The sequence below is a fragment of the Myxine glutinosa genome, unplaced genomic scaffold, assembly GCF_964187855.1.
Source record: "Myxine glutinosa unplaced genomic scaffold, kmMyxGlut1.1 SCAFFOLD_161, whole genome shotgun sequence".
In the NCBI taxonomy this organism is placed as follows: Eukaryota; Metazoa; Chordata; class Myxini; order Myxiniformes; family Myxinidae; genus Myxine; species Myxine glutinosa.
In genome coordinates this window covers 314214-331070 of record NW_027616367.1, presented here as the reverse complement: position 1 = coordinate 331070, position 16857 = coordinate 314214, and the positions used below count along the sequence as shown (strand labels likewise).

The 16857-nt window shown below is 43.2% G+C and overlaps 1 long non-coding RNA gene across 1 annotated transcript; it reads left to right on the top strand.

The window, feature by feature from the left end:
* Positions 1–3455: 3455 nt before the first annotated feature.
* On the top strand, positions 3456–16551 carry LOC144888935 (uncharacterized). Its single transcript, XR_013621477.1, has 3 exons — positions 3456–3517; positions 12835–12905; positions 16469–16551. It is a non-coding gene; the product is annotated as an uncharacterized LOC144888935 (long non-coding RNA).
* The last annotated feature ends 306 nt before the right edge of the window (positions 16552–16857 follow it).

Below are 16857 nucleotides of genomic sequence, written 5' to 3'. Positions count from 1 at the left end.
TTATATACTTTGTTTGCTTGTTTGTTTGATTTGTTTGTTTGATAAATGTTAGCTCTTTCACGAGCCTCGACTCTATACAAAAAAAACAACTGAAATCAGCAAATAAGAGGGTCAATGGGGCTAGGAAGGGTTAAAGGGAGTAATAAAGATCATGGAGCAGGATGGGGAATGGCATGAGGTGGTGTTGCAGTGCCTCCTTGAACCCTTTTTACTGCAGGCTATGCAGTCACGTGAAAAAGTAAGTACACCCCATGCAAAGTTTTGACCTTTTCAACATATTTCAACATACAGCTATTTGATCTTCATTTCAACAATATTGAGAGATAAAGGTGATATAATATAACCAATATCATTGAACATTTCCATTTTGTAGTCCATTGTATAATTTAAATAAACATCAATGCAAATTTCGCATGTGGAAAAAGTAAGTACACCCCGACATTTATCACTAGTTCAAATACCTAAAATTAGAATCAGGTGCACCAGCTCAGGTGCAAATGATGAGAACATCGTTGGAGAGGATCTTGGTCTGTATATATATACAGACTTGGCATTTAATATGGAATATTTTTTTTGTGGGGGTGAACTTACTTTTCAAGATGTCTTAGAACCAAAAGTTCATTGGAATTATGTTGAAATTATTCTAGATTTTGTTAATGTGACCTTTAAAAGAAACAAAAACCACATTTGACATTTCGAAACAAATAAATTGATCCTTGAAAGTGATGCAAACTGATATCGAACTCAATTCATGGACAGTACTGTGTTAAACTTCTGTACATTTTCCAGAAGTATCTCTTTATTTTGCACATTAGCCAAATTTTTTTTATAACAAAAACAAAAGTTAAATTACGACTGGGATTACGGACAGTAAAATTACAGTTCAGTACTTCGTGTAACCCCCACGAGCATTCAGGAGAGCACGTACACGTTGAGGCATGCTGTTCACGAGATTTGCCAAGGTTTGGACAGGAATCGCTTGCCATGCAGTGACAATAGCCTGCTGCAATTCACGCACAGAGGTCGGCTGCTGGTCCAAGTGGTCGATTTGACGCGTTAATTCTGCCCACAAGTTCTCTATCGGATTCATATCCGGGGACATGGCAGGCCACTCCATATGCTCTACACCACGGTCAGAAAGAAAGTGTTGGATCATGCGAGCACGATGAGGCCGTGCATTGTCATCTTGGAAGACAAAGTTTCCTCGAAAGGCTGCACGAACAAATGGAAGCAATGTTTCTCCCAGAATGGCCCTGTGCTTGAACTGGTTCAGGTTTCCATTCAGAACAACCAGGTCAGTTTTGCCCCCTGCATGAAAAGCAGCCCAAACGGTCACCCCACCACCTCCAGCTTGGACTCTTGGCACTATACAATCTTTGTTGTAGGCTTCATGCACTTGCCTGCACACTCGGACGTGACCATCTTGACGATAGACCAGAAATCTAGACTCGTCACTGAAGATCACGTGATTCCAGTGTCCTGGCTGCCATTGATGGTGCTCTCTGGCCCACTGCAATCGGCGCTGGCGGTGTTGTCTGGTTAGGCGTGGCTTTCTTAGGGGACGCCTGGCACGATAGCCTGCTTGAACCAGTCGTTGGTTGACTAGCCTTCTGGATACAGGCGCATTTGTCAGTTGCTGCCACTCAGCCCTAAGCCGATGAGCTGACTTGGTACGGCCATTGCGGACTAACCGGTGCAGCTGGCGATCATCCCTCCTTGTGGTTCTGCGGGGACGTCCTGGCCTCGGTATTGGAGGAGGGACACCCATCTGAGCATTTCGTTTCAGGATCTTTGACAGCTGACCTTGAGTGATGCCATACTGCCGAGCAATAGCACGCTGTTTCATGCCGTAATTTCGTAAAGCCACCACTCCATGACAAACAGCATTGGCGAGTTGACGGACCATCTCCAGAGGAAGCGGCAATAACTTTTGGAGACGTGCAGCAGTTGTTTTCCACGAATACAGAACGCAACAACCCTTGTATACCCGAATGTGAAGCCAATCATCAAATGCACCTGTCCGTACATTTTGCCACGCCACCAGTGATATAATCCTGTTGTTGACTTCTTGCTGCGACAGACAATCAGTGACATGGTTCTTTTAACAAATAAATCACCAAAGTGTAAAAGAAACTCACTAGATTGATATACTGAGTTAAGAAAGTAAACCCGTCAAGGAAAAAAAATTCCATATTAAATGCCAAGTCTGTATGTATGTATATATATATATATATATATATATATATATATATATATAATATATATATATATATATATATATATATATATATATATATATATTGATAATATTGCAAGTTGGTGGGTCAGGTTCTACACGTGCCATGAGCAATGTCAAAATACTGTGGGGAAACACCGAGGCTGTGGCTATCTTAGGTGCAGAAGGGGAGTGAGATCTGAGGGTCCGAGCTTCATTCGGGATGTGGGAGCCAGAGTCAACAAGTAAAAGATGTGCATGGGGTCCGTCCATTACCCCATCTATTTATTTGTTTATCACCTCATCTTCGTCGCCGATCATTCATCCCATCATTCTTTGCCAATCATCAATCTGTCCATTCCAGATTGGATGCATGATGCTGGAATATGGATTGTAGTATGTTAAGTCATTGTAGATAAGGATCCGAGGGCGGGATTGCGGGAATGTTTGCGTCGGGGATAAGGGGAATTTATGAATGCTGTAATTATTGTACATACAGTATGTGCCATTTCATTGTCCCATCTGCCTGTAAATACCTGCTTGGCCTGCTGTTGTAAATACTTCCCTTTTTTGTTATGGGCAATAAATGCCATTTCTTTAAGAAACCCTGTCTTGACTTATTCTGTCCATTTTGTTGGAAACATAAGACTGCTGAGGTGTTTAGCCAGCTTTTATTTGTTATCTAAGTTTGATCTCAGGTGCAGTGTTGGTTTTGCACGACTGACTGACTAGGTACTGTCAGTAACTGCTATGTCAGTCCCTATTTGCCTCACTTAACTCACCAGCACGGCAAACCGATGTTGGGGGGGAGGATCCGGTCAGAGTTGATCGTGGCATGCGGTGTCCGGGACCTCATAGACACGCCGTCTGGGGGTAACCTGATGTAGGTTACAGATTTTATGCTGCAGTTTGATTTCATGAAACATATTTGCTGAAAAAAAGACAAATTTAATAGAAATTAATGCCAGACAGAAAATGTTCCCAATTTTGATAATCTGCTGTACCACATCTATAATTTTGAATATTTGGTCTAATGCCAGTAAGTACTAAATGCAGTAAACATGGTAAGCTGCCTTTTGCTTTTACTTCCATGCTGCATGAGCTTATTTTAGATTAAAAAGTTTGTGTATAAACATCTATTTTCCTTGATAGCTAATGTCTTGGTGCAGTTATCTCTTCACAACTATTCAATGCTTCATACTGATTTGATGTTATTTTGTCACATATCCTTCAGGAATCATGAACACAGTGTGAAATCAACGCTGATAAGCCAGACATTTGGTGGAAACCTGAACTCACAATGTAAGTTTATTGGGGATTTCCATCGTTTGTGTTTTTCTTTTCCATGAATGGTCACTGCCAATGAGGTTAAGTGATCCCCACACAGTCTTATTGTCATTGTCACTAGATGCTCACCAGCATGGCTCTCTGCCTGGGTTGGACACCAAGACTGGTATTGAGACCATAAAGATGATGGCTATTAAGTTGCTGACTGGATAAAGGCTGTTTGGAAAGCAATTCCATTTACATTCTTGGAAGTGTTCGAGGTGCTGTGATATTGAAGATCCTTCCGAGATATTTTGCTCCAAAAAGAGCTCATCAGCCTTCAGTCTAGTTTTAATTTTCCAAGGGAATTTCCAGTTCACTTCTGGCATCCAGTTGCTCGCTTTGTCAGCCTTTTCTCTTGCCTCTGATTGACCTCTTTCCAAAATTTCCCAACACAGCTGCTGAACAGTTTATTACAATCACTTCTGTGTGTCTGCCCGGACCGCAACTTTTTTTTTTACGATTTGAGCTTTTGTCATGAAATTTTCAACAAAACTTTATGATGAGAATATGGAGAAGACAAATTAATAATTTTGTCAAAAGGTCTAAAGATCAAAAGTAAGCATCACCTAAAATCATAAATTTTCCTGCCTTCTCGCATTCCTGCTTTCTTATTTCTACATCGATTCCTTAATCCTGCATTAATTTCTTATTCTCCAAAAGTGAATAAATGTGGGGGTGTACTTACTTTTTCCACATGTGAAATTTGCATTTATGTTTATTTAAATTATACAATGGCCTACAAAATGTAAATGTTTCATGATATTTGTTATATTATATCACCTTTATCTATCAATATTGTTGAAATGAAGATCAAATAAAAGGTATTTTAAACCAATTGGAGGTCTCGGAGATGGTGGGAGGGATTTTCGAAGCTCCACACGGTCTCCACGTTTTTCGAAGTTGTCTGTTCACAATTGTATTTTGTCGAAACTGTATTTATCTTTCGGTGTGTGAAGTTATTGTGTGCAACTTTGGTTGTTTCTCGGTGTTTATCTTTCATAAATTGATCGTGTGTTTGCCGTGTCGCGAGCAAGGCCTTTGCCGCGTCGCGAACGATTTGAAATCGAAGTTAAGTGATTGTTCCCATTTGTATTTTCGTTAAAACTGTATTTATTTATGGTGTTGTACGTATATTGTGTCCCGACGAAGATTTTTCGGTGCAAATCTTTCATACCTGTATTGAAAATCGTGTTAATTCGTGTCGTGTCTTGAGGCCTTGTACAGTGTGCACTGTACAACCTTGAGGCTTTGTTTTTCTCTCAGCGGTCCGTCGTTTGTGATCCAATAACTTTCGTTCTCTGTATTCCCAGTCTTTTCACCCATAGCCTACTTCCTTGTGTAAATCTCAACTCAAAAAAAAACAAACAAAAAAAAAAACATTTCCTTCTCTGTTCTCATTCGTTTATTCATTCTTATTCGTTCGTTCGTTCTTCGACCACGTGTTTCTCCCCCATTTCCCCAGATAGTTTTCACTCATTAACCTTCAATGTTTACACTTTCCCCTCAAGTTATGTATTCCGTCATATTTTATAACACCTTTTTCTTCTTCTTCTTTAAAAGGCTGCTTTCGACTTGCTCACCAAATCAATTCATCCCAAAAAAAATATCCATCTCCTATAGTGCCTTTTTTCTACATTCCCTAAACTCTCCTGCACTCCATCCTCCATCCAGCGTCCTTAAACGTATTTTTAACTCGGAGGTCACAAGAAACTCATTTTGCAATAAATGTTCGTTTCCCATAAATCGTACACTTTCAAAAATCCAATCTCACCCCTCCCCTCCAAATCTTCCCCATAACACCTCCCCTCCAAATCTTCCCCATCACCCCTCCCCTCCAAATCTTCCCCATCACCCATCCCTTTCAAATCTCCCCCCTTGCCCCCTCCCTCCTAAACTACCCCCTCACCCCTCCCCGCCAAGACGCCCCCTCGCCCCTCCCCTCCTAGACTCCTGCCTCACCCCTCCCCTCCAAATCTCCCCCATATCCCATCCCTTTCAAATCCCTCCCCTTGTCCCTTCCCTCCCAAACTCCCCCCTCACCCCTCCCCTTCAAATCTCCCCACCCTCATTGCTTCTCAATTTCCCCCCTCTCACTCCCCCTCCTCAAAGCGTCCTCCCCGCTTCTTCCCCCTTCAAACTCTCACCTCCATCTCCCCCAACCTTCTGCCTCGCTCTTCCCCCTCCTCAAATAACACCTCATTGTGGCTCACCCAATCACCATCAAACCTTTTGTCCGCCCCATCCTGCCCTTTCTCCGAGCTATTCTGAAATCTCTGACACACCTTCAACAGCTCTCCCTACCTCTTCCACCTCTTCCACATCTTACCCTACCCCTCCTCCCCCCTGTTCTGTATCTGATGCTCCCCCTTCCTCTTCATTAACGGTATGGACCTCAAACATCCGGGGCCTTCGTTCAAACTTAACTGATCTCTCCATACAGGTTGCTTCTGTCAAACCAGACGTGATCTGCTTAACAGAAACTTTCCTCCTTTATGATGTCTCTGATTCCATAGTATCTCTCCCGGGCTACTCCCTCCTCCGGTATGATAGACCTGAGCCTCGTCCTGGAGGCGGGGTTGCTATCTTTATCAAAAACTCTCTTCCTCACTCGCCCTGCACTGCACTCTCTCCACCTCACCCCCAGGAATACCTCTGGCTACGGCTTCCCCTTCGCTCCCACCTCTTGTTCATATGTGTGTTGTACCGTCCACCAAACAGTGATGACTCCATCTACATCTCGCTGTCTGATGATATGGACCAACTTCTATCTACTCATCCCAACTCTCTCTTCCTCATATGTGGTGATTTCAACTGTCATCATGCCAGTTGGCTGGGTGTGGGTACCTCTCTCACCAGGCATGGCTCCTCAGCAAAGGACTTCTGCGACTCACTGGGACTGACACAATCTGTCAATTTCCCGACCCGGATCTCAGTCAACGGAACATCTTCTCTTCTGGACTTGGTTATGACTAACTTCCCTGAAAATGTCTGCTGCTCTTCTTCTGCTCCGATCGGATCATCTGATCATGTCCTTGTTAAAGTGGACATCTCTCTGACCATCCTCAGGGAGCCTGCTCAGCGTCGACGAGTCTGGCATTTCACTCAGGCCAACTGGCACGGTCTTCAAGCAGCCATCAATCATCTGGACTGGTCTCCCATCTCTACCACCTCTGACATCAACTCATCCTGGGAATTCTTCCAAAGTAAATTGCTCTCTCTCATGCACAGATTTATCCCATCTCGTCTTCAGTTGTCATACCCTTCCTCCCGTCCATGGTACACGGAATCTTGTGGTGAGGCTGTTGCCCAGAAACAACTTGCCTTCGTCTCCTGGAAAGCAAATCCAACGGAAGGAAATCTCATTTCCTTTCACAAAGCCCGAAACAAGTGTGTGTCCACCCTCAGGAGAGCCAGGAAACAATATCTCTCCGTTCTCAAGACCGAACTCTTATCTGTCTCCCTCTTCCAAATCCTGGTGGCGTCTGGTCAAATCCGTTTCTGGTGTTTGTTCCCCCTCCATCCCCTCCCTTACCTCAAACGGCTACACAGCTGACTCCGCACGTGAAAAAGCTGAATGCCTCAACTCTGTGTTTGCCTCTAAATCTTGTGTCCCAAACCCATCCCTCTCTGTACCCACCATACCCAGTCGTACCCTGCTGCTCCTGGACTCCGTGTCCTTTCCTCCTGACAAGGTGGAAAAGTTTCTGTCAACCCTCGACTCTGATTCTGCAACTGGACCCGACGGCATCAGCCCACGGGTCCTAAAATCCTGCTCTGCTGCTCTATCTCACCCTCTCTCTGTTCTCTTCACCCTCTCTTTTGCTCAAGGTCAACTGCCATCTGCTTGGAAATCAGCCAACATCACCGCTTTGCACAAAAAAGGTGCAAAAACAGATCCTAGCAACTACAGACCAATCAGCCTTCTCCCAATTATCAGCAAAGTCATGGAATCCATCATTGCTTCGGATATGAAATCTTTCCTCTTCTCCAATGGCTTGATCTCTGATCATCAATTTGGTTTCAGACCAGGTCACTCTACTCTGGACATGCTGCTTCTGCTGTCTCAACAATGGATGGAGGTCCTCAATGCCAAACAGGAAATTAGAGCTGTCTCCCTCGACATATCACGTGCCTTCGACACGGTCTGGCACCCCGCTCTGCTCACCAAACTCTCCTCCTTTGGTATCCATGGAAATCTCCACGCATGGCTGGCGGACTTCCTCTCTAGTCGTCGTCAACGTGTGGCCCTGAATGGGTTTCTCTCATCTCCTCTTCCTGTTCAGGCTGGAGTTCCCCAAGGCAGTGTTCTGGGCCCCGTGCTTTTTCTGGTCTTCATCAATGATCTCTCTGACTCTCTCGAAAATCCTCTCTATCTCTTTGCTGATGACTCCACTCTCTGCCGCTCCATTCCTCTTCCCTCAGATCGGCAGTCTGCTGCCTCCTCACTCTCTGAAGACCTGGACAAAATCACAGACTGGTCAAACAAGTGGAACATGTCTTTCAATCCTGACAAATCTCACACTCTTACTATGTCTCTCCGAAAAGATCGACTGGACAACCCTCCCATCTACTTTCTCAACAATCCTCTCCAAGAAGTTCTGTCGCTCAAGATTTTGGGTCTCACTATCTGCCATGATCTTTCTTGGGAAAACCACATTTCCAAGCTGGCCTCCAAAGCCAGTCGCCGACTGGGCATCCTCCGTCGTGCGAAGTCCTTCCTCGGCACACCTGAGCTCCTCACCACATACAAGGCTTTCACCAGCAGCTCAATGGAATACTGTTCTCCCCTATGGGCCGGTGCTCCTGCCTCACACCTAGCTCGGCTTCACGCTGTTGAAACCAAAGCTTTCAGAATTATTGGAATCTCCCGCGATGAAGCTATCTCTGAGGGCCTTTCACTCACTCACCGCAGGCAAGTAGGAGATCTTTCTGTCTTCTACCGACTCCTCTCCGGCCTTGCACCCCCAGCTCTCTCTGTGCTCTGTCCCCCAAATATTCCTACAGGTCGCACAAGATCTGCCAGCAACCCTCTGATGGTTAAACTGCCGAAATCTCGGCTCTCTGCTCACCTTCACTCTTTCATTCCTCTTTTCTCCCGCCTCTGGAACAAACTCCCTCACTCCCTTCAATCCCACTCCTCCCTCCAGGTCTTTAAAACAGCTGTTCACCACCATCTCTTGTCTTCCCCCATCCAAAACCTTGATCTTTTCTACCCCCGCTAATTCACCCCAGATCCACCTTGTTTGAAATTCCAACTTCTTTCCTGGAAGTCCTGGCAGTGTCCATATGTTTTATACCTCTCCCACCGCCCCCTTCCCATGCCCCCCCCCCCAAAGCCCTCGCCCTCTCTCAGATCTCTCGATGTCTCCATGTCTCTCGGTCCCTGCTCTCAAATGTTGTGTTTGTGTCCTTCCCCCTCTCTCCCCATCTTGTCTACCGCTCCCGATGTTATATGTTTTATGTGTCGGTTTGTCTTTCTGTGTGATTAATGTTCGCTCTTTCACAAGCCTCGATCTTGTATACAAAAAAAAAAAAAATAGCTGAATGTTGAAATATGTTGAAAAAGTCAAAACTTTACATGGGGTGTACTTACTTTTTCACTTGACTATATATATATATATATATATATATATATATATATATATATATATATATATATATATATATATATATATATATATATATATATATATATATATATATGTATAATGTTGCAAGTTGGTGGGTCAGGTCGATTGATCAACTTCGAATACCCTGCCTCTTAAATATTTACCCATATTGAGTTGTTCAAAACAGTATCGATTCTTAAAACAGGGGCAATACCCCTGACACTCACCTGGTAGAATAAACAGTATACGGCACTGACTAAAGGTATTTTAAACCAATTTCAATGCTTGCTCGAAGACAGGGCGGCATGTAGAATCATACTAACATAATCATGACACTTTAAACAATCAAATAAAAAAATATCTATTTTGGGGGCAACCATACTCCTCCCCTCCCACCCTGTTATTCCTCCTCAGAACCCAATTTTTCCAATACCTTCAACAAACATTGGTATGTCACGGATGATGAAGGTTGTGGTGAAGTTTCATCAAAATTGTGTGTGTAGGTTCTGAGCAAAATGCAAATACCTATTTTGGGGGGCAAGCCCCCCATAGACCACTTTAGACCCCGATTTTTTAAATGCCAGGAACAAACTTTGGGAGAACATGGGTGATTAAGGCTGTGGTGAAGTTTCATCAGAATTGCATATGTAGTTTCTGAGAAGAAAGCAAATACCTACCTGGATCAATAAATACCTGGATCCACTTTGACCCCCGGTATACCGTCTTAGACCCTGATGCCGTGAACAAACTTTAGTCACAACACAACAAATATAATTTGTGCCAAATTTGGTCGCAATCCCATCAGCGATTTGAGATGAAGTTTCAAGTGTTTACAGATGGACTGATGGACTGACGGATGGACGGACTGACGGATGGATGGACTGACGGATGGACAGACTGACGGATGGACGGACTGACGGATGGACGGACTGACGGATGGACGGACTGACTGACTGACGGATGGACTGACTGACGGATGGACGGACTGACGGACGGACGGACTGACTGACGGACTGACTGACTGACGGACTGACTGACTGACGACGCACCATCGCATAAGCTCCCCTGAACTTCGGTCCAGGTGAGCTAAACACGTTTTAGAACATTGTGAGACTATTTCACGAGGCAATTCATTCCACATGTTTACCACACAATTTGAAAATATATACTTGCATATGTCAACATTAAAATGTTTAACAAATAAATTCATGGTATGACCACAAGTTTACCCGAAAAGTGAAGAATTGTGAAAAAATTCCAATCGGAAAAACTATTTTATCTTTTACATACCATAAGCAAATCTCACAATAGTCGTTCTTCTGAAGACGATATTTAAAGTAAAATGAGACGATTTAATATTTGTATGGAACATTTTGAACACCAGGTAAGCAACGAGGGAACAGTCGTTGAAACCGTTGAAAACGTTGAAATCAGTTAAATATGTCTTTTAAACAATGTTTTCCAAACCAAACAATGTGTGCATGTGCAACAAAATACTTTTTTCTGTTTTACCGGCCACCACAAGCTTTTGTTTTTATTTATTTATTTATTTTTAATGGTCTAATGCTCATAATGGAGCTCATTTTATACATGATTTAACGCTGATTTTCTCTTGTTTACAAATATATGAAAAGCAACTTCCTGCGCAATTAGCAGCTCGTTATATTACACCTTATCTTCAGTCTGTCACCGCTGATTGGTCAGGAAGTGTGAGGGAGGTTTTTTGTCCACCGTCGCACCGCGGAGCGAAAGGGGGACTATGGTTTTCCCCTCCGTCCGTGTGTCCGTCCGTGCGTCCATCCGTGCGTGCGTCCGTCCATGCGTGCGTGTGGGCGTGCGTGCGTACGTGCGCAAGAAAAGGAATGAATTCAAATTTGGTTTGTGGGTGCAACCCACGTAAAAATCCAAGATGGCCACCGCCATGTATGTCTGACGCCATGTATGTCTGAACCTTGTGAGCGGAATATCTTGAAAAATATGCGAAGTACCAACTTCTAATCAGGTGTGTGGGTGTACCTAGGCATAAGGAAGAACGCTATTGAAAATTGGATCGCCACGTCAAAATCCAAGATGGCCGCCACCATATATATTTGTGAACATTGTGAGCGAAATATCTTGAAAAATAAACGAACTACTAACTTCTAATCTGGTGTGTGGGTGTACCTACGCATAAGGGAGAACGCTGTTGAAAATTGGTTCGCCACGTCAAAATCCAAGATGGCCACCTTGCGTCTTACACTTTGTCAACTCACATCACTTCACCGACGGGGGACCTAGGCGTAACGCTTGTTTTGGATAATTATTGTGTATCAGAAAGTCGGACAACTGGGTTGACTATGTGCTCGATTGACTAGGTTTGGGTTGACTGACACCACAAAATAGAATATTGGCGAAAAACTCAGAAAACAAGAAAGTAAGATAGTCTATGATTCAAAATATCATTTGTTTGTAATTACCAGGCGAGAACTAGAATGGCACTCAGTAGAGAGCACACCTTCGCCAGGTGAACAGTTTACGTTTTGTATCCCAGAGTAGAGCAGAAAATCACAATACAGAATCACATTTAATCAAAATCATCCGTCCACAACTTTTTGAGATATCCTGCTGTATGCATATCATTTTTGGACCTATCACTCAATGGTGAAGTATCACTTAAAAACTTCTACCAGCCGGATCCGGATCTTCACCAAAATTGAATCGATTCTTCCTTGTCACACACAAAACCTGTGCACCAAGTTTCATCCAAATCCGTCCATAACCTTTTGAGATATCCTGCTATATGTTGGTTTTAGCCCCATCACTCAATGGTGAAGAATCACATAAAAATTAAATAATTGTCATATCCAAATGCGTATTCAGATTTTCACAAACATCGAACTGAATAGTCCTTGTCGTACACCCAACCTGTGCACCAAGTTTCGTCCAAATCCGTCCACAACTTTTTGAGATATCCTGCTATGTATCGTTTTTGGCCCCATCTCCCAATGGTGAAGAATCCCTTTTAAAATTCTAGTAGCCGGATTCGAATCCGCATCTCCACCAAAATCGAATCATTTCGTCGATGTCACATACACGACATCTCTGCCAAATTTGGTTCGAATCCATCCACAACTTTTTGAGATATCTTGTTCACAAACAGACAGACAGACAATAAGAAAGTATGACAGACAGACATGGGTGAAAACATAACCTCCATCTACCTTTGGTGGCGGAGGTAAAAACATTTTTACAGGTAGAAAAATGAAATAAAACAAATTTCAACTTTTCAGTGATTTTTGGTTTCAACTTCAGATTTCAACTTTGAGTTTGTCTTCTCCAAAGACTTTCAATAGTCATTTTCAAGACTGGAATTCCTGCCAGAGTTGTTTGAAACTTTGGCAAACCATCAACTTTCATTGCTTGTAACTTGCACATTGCCAAAGCTAAATATCAGACGGAATGAAGTCCTGTGATTGAGTGTAAATATCTGGAAACGAGCATATAAAATAAATCCTTATTGTGCGAAATGGCAGTGAAGAGTCTGTATTTATATGACCGAGCCATCATGTGACGTGCATTATAAAATGGTTGTGTACTTTACATATATGTTATTGTCCAACTGTTTCAGTAAAATGCGTGCATTGTTCTTTGCTTGAGTTACGTTTCAACCTTGGAATCTTTTTTTTCTTGCCAATTTTACAGTGAAATGCAAGTTTTGTTCAAAGGTGTCGCATCTCCATGAATATGTCGAACATATCGTGTTGGACATAAAGGTATGTAAAAACTTCATTAAAAATCAGATCTGCAACCCCAGAGACCGTTTAAAAAAATTACTTTACATGTATCAACATGTACTGTATTTTTTTTTACATACATATCTATCGTCTATCTTCTATCAAAATATGTGAAAGAAAAGTTTTTGTTTGTTTGTTTGTTTGTCTGCGCAAGCTAATCTCCTGAACGGTGAAATATAGGAGGAAACCTCCAATACAAAAAATGTCGGGACGGGCCCCGGGAAGGTTATCGGCTCGGTGGCGAGGCCGGTCGAGGCCGCTTCGGCCGGGCTGGGCCCATTTCACAATTAAAAGCTGAGCTAAATTATATAGTAGTCAATCTTCCACGGCCGCGAGTAAAAGCTGAATTATAGTAGTAAATGCATTCAAAAAGAACCCGGGGAACGCCGGGTGATTTTGGCTGGTCTTATTAAATCTCCTCTGACTTCACATGACAGACCTGTGACGAGGAGCTATCTTTTGAACTCACATGTTCAAATACGCCAGAAATTCTGACCCCAACTCACTCTCTGAAGTACACATTGGAATTTCGTTTTGACGATTTAACAAGGACAATAAGACATAAAATGTCATGGCCCCCATGGTTTTAGTAATTTTGCTTTGCAGAGCTAAACGGCCGCCAGTCGGCCATTTTTGGTGGGATTCCAAAACAAAACATTTTGCATATGTAAGCCCTCATTCCTTATCTGTGCGGCAAGTTTGAATAAGATCAATAAATGCATGTCCGAGAAATGGTTGAGGACGTGTTTAACATCGGGGTTTTTTTGCATCTAAAATGACCGCCAGTCGGCCATCTTTGATCGCATCGCGAAACAAAATGATGTGCATATGTATACAATCATGTGTTGTCTTTGTGTCAAGTATGAACAAAATTCGTCCATACATCTCCGAGATATGGTTGAGGAAGTGTTCCACATCAGGTTTTTTGCATCTAAAATGGCCGCCAGTCGGTCATCGTTGATCGCATCGCGAAACAAAATGATGTGCATATGTATACAATCATGTGTTGTCTTTGTGTCTACTATGAGCAAAATCGGTCCAAACATGTACGATATATGGTTGTGGATACACGCATGCACACACAGACGGACGGACGAGCGAGACCCAATCCATACGCCCCGTTTCTGACTCTGTCCATCATCGTAAATGCATCGTATATGCAGTGACATGCAATCTGTCGAGGCACTACCACCCTGCACATGTGGGAAGAGGGTGGGGCTGTGCCTCCTCACCTAACCCAAATGACAAGAAGATCCATTTTTTTCAAATTTGGTCAAAAGGTAATATATTGAGAGCTGCATTGTTCTGGAATTGAATAACAGGAAAAAGACACAAACATTGATTTGTAACTCAACACATGTTTATTGCGTTTCCATCACTAAAGCGGCCATTCATTTTTCTTCAGTATCTTGAGTCAGATTACCCATATTTTAGTTCAATTTCTGCTGTCGAGTTTCTCTGCAGAGTTGTTCGATGTTTGGACAGAATGGAGTCGTTTTCATTTTCAAGCAAGACTCTGAACTCGCCTTGTTCAATTAGTTTCTCAGTGTGATTTTTTATGAAATTCATACTTGAAAACACCTGCTCGCATCGGAAAGTATATCCGAAGGTGGACAGAATGCCAAGTGCATATCTCTCCATGTTACTGTCGGTATCCGGGAAAGAATTCCAAACTTCAAACACAATTGGCTTGTTTTTTTGAAATCATCGAATTCAGGACATCTGTGTTGAAGTGGCAGGGTAGACCTGTGCCAGGGTAGATCTGTGCCAGGGTAGATCTGTGCCAGGGTATATCTGTACCAGAATAGACCTGTACAAGGGTAGATCTGTGCCAGGGTAGATCTGTAACAGGGTAGACCTGTACAAGGGTGGACCTGTGCCAGGGTAGATCTGTGCCAGGGTAGATCTGTGCCAGGGTAGATCTGTACCAGGGTAGATCTGTACCAGGGTAGACCTGTGCCAGGGTAGATCTGTGCCAGGGTAGATCTGTGCCAGGGTAGATCTGTACCAGGGTAGATCTGTGCCAGGGTAGACCTGTGCCAGGGTAGATCTGTGCCAGGGTAGATCTGTACCAGGGTAGATCTGTAACAGGGTAGATCTGTGCCTTTCTCGACTTTCGAGTTTGGTCACGAAGCCTCTGAATTTCGAACTCCACATGTCCTTGTCCTTCCTGCAAACCAGCCAGTTCAAGTTCGAGTTCTGCTGGGTCTACTCCTGTCAATCCTGAAAAGTTGAGGGCAGATATGTTTACTTCAAGGGAGTTTCAGACGGTCAAAACATGGATGCAGTATCAGTATCCATCAATACAGTTCAGATATCCAACAACAACTTACACACACACACAAATACATACACACACACACACACACACACACACACACACACACACACACACACACACACACACACACACACACACACACACACACACACACACACACACATATTGACACACACACACAAACACACATACACACACACAAACACACAAATACACATATTGATACACACACACACACAAACACACACACACTCACACACACACACACACACACACACACACACTCTCTCACACACAAATACACATATTGACACACACACTCACACACACACAAATACACATATTGATACACACACACAAACACATACATACACATATTGATACACACACACACACAAACACAAACACACACACACACACACACACACACACACATACAGATATTGACACACACACACACACACAAACACACATACACACACACAAACACACAAATACACATATTGATACACACACACACACACAAACACACACACACTCACACACACACACACACACACACACACACACACACACACACACACACACACACACTCTCTCACACACAAATACACATATTGACACACACACTCACACACACACAAATACACATATTGATACACACACACAAACACATACATACACATATTGATACACACACACACGCACACACACACACACACACACACGTTTGCCGTTTCTTGGACTACTGTGAGAATCTCATTCCGAATCCAACTTGAACGCGTCCCTCATAACTCGCAAGTCTCCATATTGTTGTGCCGTCGGTAGTCTATGACACGGTAACCAATCCTCCATCGGTACAATTGTCACAACAAAATAATGCGCAAAGCTTCACCATTTTAACTCCTCTTTTAACTGATGTAAACACAAAGATGCAGCCCACGTGTAGTTTCCTTTTGTTTGCTTGTACACCAAGATGGCGGACAACCAATGTGGTGACGTCACATGCACATTCATCCTCCACTGAAGGGGGAGTTATCAAAACATGTTATTTGTTTCCCAAACAAAAACTGTTATCCTGGTGTTTCACAGGCACGATGATTCATCCATATGTTTCGTTTAATACAATTTATTTTATATCCCTCAAATGTGGATATCAAATGGCCAGTATTTGAAGCACTTGCCGCCACGATTCATGTCCGATTGTTATTTTGGAATTTATTTGTTCACACCTTCTCATTGTTGTGCCCTTTACCCACAGCACGTGACCAATGTGACGTCGGCCTTGAAGCGCCACTTCTCCCAGAGGATTGAGTCGGACGTGGATTGCGAGAGGTGGGAAGTTTCACATTTTACCTTCAGAAATCCCCGGGGAAGGAATAAAATTGAGTTATCGCATGTAAATCTTTATCTATCGACATAGCGCAATGCAGGGGTGTGGTGGGGGCCTGGAGGGAGTTAGTGCAGTGGGTGCGCACCCTCTTCGGGTTTCCGGTGGTAAATGATATGCTATGATATTGGATGTAGTCCAGTGGTGGGGCCCACCGTTCAACTTACTCTTCATGTGAGTCAATCATGCATGTGTTTACAGGATACACACATGATGAGAGGTGTCAAGTTCATCTTTTAATAGCACATTAAATGTGTGTT